This window comes from Epinephelus moara, chromosome 3 (genome assembly GCF_006386435.1).
Source record: "Epinephelus moara isolate mb chromosome 3, YSFRI_EMoa_1.0, whole genome shotgun sequence".
Lineage (NCBI taxonomy): Eukaryota > Metazoa > Chordata > Actinopteri > Perciformes > Serranidae > Epinephelus > Epinephelus moara.
Window position 1 is genome coordinate 5,486,246 of NC_065508.1, and position 7,823 is coordinate 5,494,068.

Below are 7,823 nucleotides of genomic sequence, written 5' to 3' on the forward strand. Positions count from 1 at the left end.
AAAATTAGAAAAAAAGTTTCTGTCAAAATAAATGTGTTACATGGAGTGACTTTTTCCTCTTCTCCCCAGGGACAGACTGGGAATGAAAAATGACTCAGACCAGTCCATAAAAACCAACTGGGTAATGAACAACAACCAATACCAACTCTATTACAAGCAGAACATTGTGCTGGACAACATTTGGAAACAGGTTACGTTTACAATACCTCTGCATGGCATGTACATTTATGTACATCTTTCTCTCTCGGTCGCCATCTTCACTGTGACTAGAGCAAAGCCAGAACAATAAACAAACAACGAACCAGCAACGACCATAGACGTCACAGAGTCTAGGTAGGTATATAAAAGAACACCGCGCCCCCAAGCACTTTGGCGGGGAACTGCATAGCGACATAGATGCAGAATTATGATAGGCACACAGCAACTGCTGAGCAACTGCGTGCACGTTGCGTCGAGTGTACTCAGAAGCATAAAGAAACTTTTACTCCACCTCAACCTCTACACTCTTACATTAAACCTCACTACATGAAAGGCCACGCTGCTTCCTGTATCCTCGGCACTGGATGCAACTGAGAACATGGACTACAATTCTGCATCCTTTACAAAGTATTCTGATCTCTGAACTGACAGACAAGCAGAAACTCAAAAAACAATACTAATACTATGACCTATCTTGCATTCCAGGGGGGCAGACACACACACAACCTGTGAATAAAGGACCAACAGAAACTGATGTATCAATACAAAATTAAATGCACTTTAATTGATAGGGAAAATATGCTGTATACAATTAAAGTAATCCATAAAAATCGAGCAAAATTCTAATTATATGAGAAGAAAGAATCAAAACCAAAACTTTTACTGATGAGAGTGGTAGGCTTTTCTCACCAGTGGCATCAGACTCCTGGGTAGTGATAAAACAAGAAGCAACCCACGGATCACTCTCCTTCGCTTGCTCTTGGACCTGTTGTTGCATATTCTACCCTTTTCTTGATCCTTAGCCGTCAACTGCCGAAACATTGCCCAAAAATCCACTGTATCCCCGCCACAAATGTGCTGAAGGCCAGCATCCAACAACTCTTAAAAGAGACTTTGAAAGGACATTGAATGAGGTTGCAGTGGTATCCACAGAGACTTTACCTACGCTAAGGGCAGGTGAGAAGGTGGTTCAACTGCCTGCTGAGAAAGGGATCAAGATATTGACCAAGTTCACCATGTAGGGCTCAATATTGTCGCCTGAAAAGAGCAGTGACCACCCAGTCCCTCCAGCACTGTTTCAACTGTCAAGTACAGCAGCACATTTATCTATTAAATCAATTTCATTGGTCAACATCAATGATATTTACAGATTTTACCTGGTCTACGTGATGGTCCACTTTCATTCATAAATTGTTCATTATTTTATTCATTTATTCTGAGTAGTCTGAGTAGTTCAGTTCTGTTGTTAGTATTAGTTTAATAAACATTTCATTTATAATGAACTTGATCCTGTGCTGTGTGAAATATGAGTGTCACTGTGCACTGGGCCAAGAACTCCATAGCAATCTTCATAATTGAGACTACGATAAATAATTGATTGGCTATCAATGTTTCCTTTATAAAGAGAGTGGCGCCCTGAGGCAAATATTCTATTATTTAATATAAAGTAAAAGTAATTGTTTCTGATAGCCAAAGCAGAGTGCTATCACCCCCCCTCACCTTTTCTACCAATTCATGTATTATGATTTTTTTAAATTGTTAATTATGATTACATATATCAGTATGAATTAAATATTTTTTCATTTGTTCATGCTACAGGCTTTGTTACACCTCCAATACAAATGTTATTCCAAGGGATATTGGGCTACCTTAAAAGAAATACATGGGCAAAATAAAAAAATATAAAGATCTGTGTATAACGTGTATAATGTATGACATTAGTAGACCATGACCGTAAAAGCAGAAGTAAATTCTACAAAGAAGTACAAGATCTAAATAACAAATACTTCCATACCATCCTTGAATCCATTGGTTTAAATGTTAGTGCTGGTGCTCCTGCAGTCTCACACAGCCAAAATACATCTAAATTTAGCTCGCTTGGCCTCAGAGGTGATTGAACAGCTAATCCTGGCAGCTGTGATGTCACCATCATTTAATCCTCCCACAGTCAAAGCTGTTTGTGTGGCTCGGTCAGTCTGCCAGCCGCTTCCCAAATTGATGCATAAGCTGCTGTCCAGAGCAGGGACAGTCATTATGGTTATTAAGGATTCTTTGTTTTCCATTGTGGTTTCTGGTCTTTGTCCCTCACAGCTGCTGGTCAGGGCTGAACACAACAGGCTGGATGACCCAGAGTGTCCATTATTCTTAATTCAGCTATTATTAGTTATTATACACCAACAGTGATTATTGTCCCTGATGTCCCTGCGCTTTCTTTCTCCTAAGTTATCCATCTAACCATCTTGTTTTGATTATAGGGCTAAACACAAACGATTGTTGACACTGTGGATTACGTCTAGCTGCACAACAAATCACTTAGAAACAGATGTTGAAAGAACTCGTCAAAATTCAATGTCCCCCAAAAAGTGGGATGAAAATGTTGGTGTTTTAAAATGTCAGATAACAGATAAGATGATAAACTGCATCATCATATGCATAGCTGTGCCTAGAAGGTTAAAGATAAATCTGGGTGGTGGAAATGAAAGAGCAAGTGTTTGCCCCTCCCTCATTATGTCCACTGAAGTGCCCTTGAGCAAGGTAGTTGACCCCAAACTGAGCTGCTCAGTGGCAGACAGATCAGACTGCAGTTGAACTGTAGTGGGCTTACAGGTGTGAAGCTCTTTGGAAAAGAGTACATGAATTAAGAAAAGTCAAAAAGTACTGCACTTGTAGTAAGAATTTTTTTTTTATTTATTTTTTTTTTAAATCACAGCAAAGCAGTAAAAAGATACATTTGGCAGCAACACCTCGAACATGCACTAATTACTATGTTTTATTTGGATATTTGTGGATTATGTGAGCCAATTGTTCAATGAAAAGGGATCCGAGGGTCCAAAGGACAGCGGGATGTCGTATGCTGTAAAGCCCTCTGAAGCAAATTGTGATTTGTGATATTGGGCTTTATTAATGAAATTGATTGATTGAAATTGATTGATTGAAAATGGGTCTACACTTGTGCTGATACTGACATCTCTAACTCGAATACAACACCCTGAAAAGTGTCAATATTCAATTACATTTTCACCTCAGATGAGCAGATACATTGCATTGAGGGCATAAAATTTAATATTGTTATTAAAAGATAAATAAAATGAGCCTATAACAGGACAATGACTTTTATTGATACTGCAGAAAATAAGTATGTAAAAAGTTAGTTTTTAGTTTAACAGTACAAGAATAAGCAGCCAGAGTTGCCAGAAGAGCTGCAGACATTGGCTTTTAGTGGTTTGTCATCAAGAAAAACAATACCATTTAACCAGGGCTAGGCAATATGGCTCAAAAATAATATTACAAAATTTTTAGGCTATATCCCGATGCAAGATATATGTATATCTCAATATTCTGAAAACTTCTCTAAACTAATGTAGACCATTAAAATAGAACATTGAATAAAGTAGCTACTGCCATAATAAAGTTAAATAAAATACTGCTATAATAAAATTAAACAAAGTATTATAATCATAATACTTTAGTATTAGTTGAATAAACCAAAGGAGAACCACTGGTGCTTATATTTTGAAGCACCCGGCACATCTCGGGCTGAAAGTGTTGATGTGTTTGCAGTGAACTTGAAGCTTCTGGTCAACAGTTGTTGTTAGCACTTAGCACAAGGTTAAACAGTTACAGTGGCACCATTAAGCATGAGGATTTATCCACTGTGAGCTGGAAACAAACTAACAGTGCTCCACTTCATGTATTAATAGTAATTGCAAGTTGTACTGGTGCTCCATGGTTGCAAAATTGACTAAATAGACAGTCTGGAGCCCTTTATGTACAAAAAGACATCTCAACCACTCACACTGTCATTAAACTCATTAAGTTAAACTATAACAGTGGCACCAGTAAACATGCTGAGTTACTCAATGTGAGCTGGTGACAAACTAACAGCTCTCTAGTTCATATAGTAGTATTTTTAGTAGTATTTGTAAGTTGCACTGGTGCACTGTGGTCACAAATGTTTAAGTTAAAGCCCCTACAAGGAACTTTCATTTTGAGTTGATTTTGGCGACCCTGTGGACAAAAGCGGTAGTGTTTTGCCGGAATGAAGCCTACATTTCCCATGAGCTCTAGCATGTATTGTCGTAAAGACGCTTACCTGGCTCGCGCATGTGTTTGTTTTGGGGATGAATGAAACAACAAGACAGGAAAACTTTGCCCCCGCTGCTATCGGGGATCCCAGCTCACCTCTGCCGCGCCCCAGCTCCACCTCTCCGGCGTAAGCGCCACCGCCGCCGGGGTAAACGCAGCGGTCGGCTGGTAAGGCTGAAGGCCTGTTTGGCGGCTTCCACGGCTTCTTGGACTGAGTATGGAGCGGTGCCTCGCCTCTTTATTTCTCGGCACTCGCTGGACCCTGTCGACGCCTGGCTGGTACCTGTCGTCGGCCCGGATGAGGTGTTCCAGCCCCGCGGCCCCATCTCTCCTCGTCCCTGCTGGCGCGGGGTGAATCTGCGCAACCTGCGGCCTCTGTGTGTGGCTCCCCGGACAGCTAACGCCGTGGACCCGCCGGCTCCTGCCAGGATTGGGCTGGTAAATGCTAGATCGCTAGCGAACAAAACGTTTATCCTGAAGGATTTCCTGACTTCCCGAGGATTGGATTTTCTCTGTGTGACTGAGACGTGGCTGACTGTTGGTGAGTCCAGTGCTTTCACAGAACTTTTACCCGATGATTGCTGCTATTTTAACTCCCCGCGGACGTCGGGTCGAGGAGGAGGAATAGCGACTATTTATAAGAGTCACTATAAATGTAAGCAGCTAGGTGAGATGATGTATGCCGTCTGAGTGCCGTAAATCGTTTCGTCCTGGAAGCGTCCTGGGGCGGACCCGGAGACAGTTTCCTAAAGGTATGGATATACACTATATAGAAATAGCTTATCTTCACACCGATGGTCTCATTTGCTGTTGTAGGTCACGCACAGACATCAGCAGAAACCAGAGACTTTGCATATCCAGTTAAAAGTTTCTTGTAGCGGCTTTAAACTATAACAGTGGCACCAGTAAACATGATGAGTTACTCAATGTGACAAACTAGCTCTCCAGTTCATATAGTGGTAGTATTTGTAAGTTGCACTGGTGCTCTATGGTCACAAATGTGACTAAATTGTAGTGGTCGGAAGCTCTGCAGGTGCAAAAACACACGCCTTGCCTGCTTACACAGTTTCGCTCTGGAGTAAGTGGTCTGGATGGGTGGAGGAGTGTGTATGACATATCATGTTTGTAAGTTTTTCTTTTTGTGTGTGTGTTTGAGAGGGAAGGAGCCAGAGGACAAAGCCAGAGGACAAAACACTAAAGCGAGTCTCTCGGTGGCTTTAAAAGATGACAGACAATTTTCACAATACAGTCATTTTACACATCCCACGTGGAAGTTGCCTCTATACATTGAGTATATTCAATATATCCCCGACCCATACCTTTAACCATGCTGTCATGCACTGAAAACCATTGTCTGGCTGCACTTTGAACAGATAAGTATCCTCATCTGTTGCCTTCCTGCTCCCATTGGTCAATACAAGTGATAATTTGATGGGAAATCTGAAAGCAACAACATTTTAGTTTTAATGAGGATTCATAAACTTTGTGAATAAGGATAAGGTCCATCCGTAAAGATCAAACAGATGAGTTTAAACAAGAACTGAGTTTTCAAACATTTAAAATCATCGAGACCAGCAGACAGATGTGTGAAAACTTCACTTCTCCCCACAGATCACATGCTATTGCCGGCTGTCATGTCACTGGTGAGTTAACAAACGTGATTTTGAGCCAAATGCAGTAATTCCATTCAGTTGCCTTGCACCAGGAAACATCTGTTACAGGTTCTAACTTGTGGCCAAATGTATTTGTCGAGTGTTTGCCAGTTTTTAAATGCCAACACATCTGTGATCAGAAGAGCAACTTGGCCTAAGATGCCCCAACAAACTTTGAACAGAAAACGGGGTTCCTGTTAGTTCTGGAGATGAACGAGTTCATATGAAAACAAATGACACGTCCGCACATCCCTGCAGAATGTTCATAAATGAGACAGCAAAAAATAAAGTTTTAAGTGACATTGATTGATTGAATGGTGTGCTGCCTGTATGCAGAGAGCGCTCGGTGCTTTGTTCGCTTCAGTGCACATCTAATTCATCCCCTAATTTTGTTCTTGTATGAGAACATATTGTTATTTTGTTCTGTGTATTTATTCCCATGCTTTTCCTGGAGGGGGAAATTATGAGAGGCACCTTCAAACAGACGTGTAATGAAGGACAAGTGTGAGCTGTATTGTTGGACTTGCATAATCCCCCATTTGTGATAGAACCTTCGAGTTTTTGCTGAAGGAGAAAGCTCTTGGGCACTAACTATTTGGGACAGAAAGAGTACTAGAAAGTACTTTAAAATTAAGGGCTTTACTGGGTCAACATTTGCACTCACACACAGACCTCTTCTGTCCAAACAAACAATATTCCTGTAGATGGCACTAAGCAGCCTGTGCATGCAACTGATTATCAATTATAGAATCAGAAACGAGGATAAAACTCAAACAGTTGATTCAAAATGGCACAGTGGTGTGATGGCTGGGCTAAGGTACTTACCTTTTGATTGGAAATGTCCCCCTGGCTGCAGGAGCGTGCATGCCTTCAGTGAAGGTGGACATTACTATGTTTCAATATCACCTAAGTCAATGAAAAATAGTAGCATGTGCATTGTTTATTTATCGTTTTAGTATTGTTAGTATTGCAGAGTAACAAATGGCTCAAATCTATCAAAATTAATGCTTTAATTCTACGTTATTAGGGTCCGGGCAGCTAAGCTGTCAGGACACTGTTGTAATCCTAGGTATTCTTCTTCTTTCTTCTTCCGAGGAAATCATACTTCCCATTGGTGAAAACTCACCAAACTTTGCACAAAGGTCCAGTCTCATGCCAGATATCCTCAGCTGTAAACTCAAGCCAATAGTCCTGATGGTGGCGCTACAGCAAGCGTCTAAAGTTCAAAACTTTGAAAATTCATAACAAATCAACCATACGTGCTACAACTTCACAACTTTCATCAAACTGTAGCCCCAATACTGAAGAAACTTTTGTACATATAAACCTATTCAAAATTATCAAGTTCATCACTCTGTTTTTTTCAAAAAACTTCTTAAACCTATCTCCTCCAACAATTTTTGCTCAGTTGACACCAAACTTGCTACAGAGCATCTTCAGACTGTCCTACACAAACTACGTTTCTCAGATTTTTGATTTATCAAAAATTGAGCCAACAGTGCATCAAAACCTTTCACAATAAGAGAATACCCCACACTTAGTACATTCAAAACTCATCTCAAAAACTGGCTTAAAACCAATCAACATTGTAATTATCGCTAATCTGTACAGTTATGTGGTGCGTGTCTGTATGAGTGCAGACCTGCACCACATTTCTTTTCAATTATCATACACTCATCCCTTTTGTATTTTGTGTCCTGAATGTTTTCTGCCTTGTCAAATTTGATTGTATTGTATGTTTGGTTTTCTTATACGGTACTGATTAGCAGAACCCCAGTGGCTTGGCCTATTCCAGGCGGCAGGAATGGACTGACCCAACTGGGCGAACAGATTTATTTATATAGTATAATACTTCATATTACGCACTTTAAATAGGCAACCATGCAC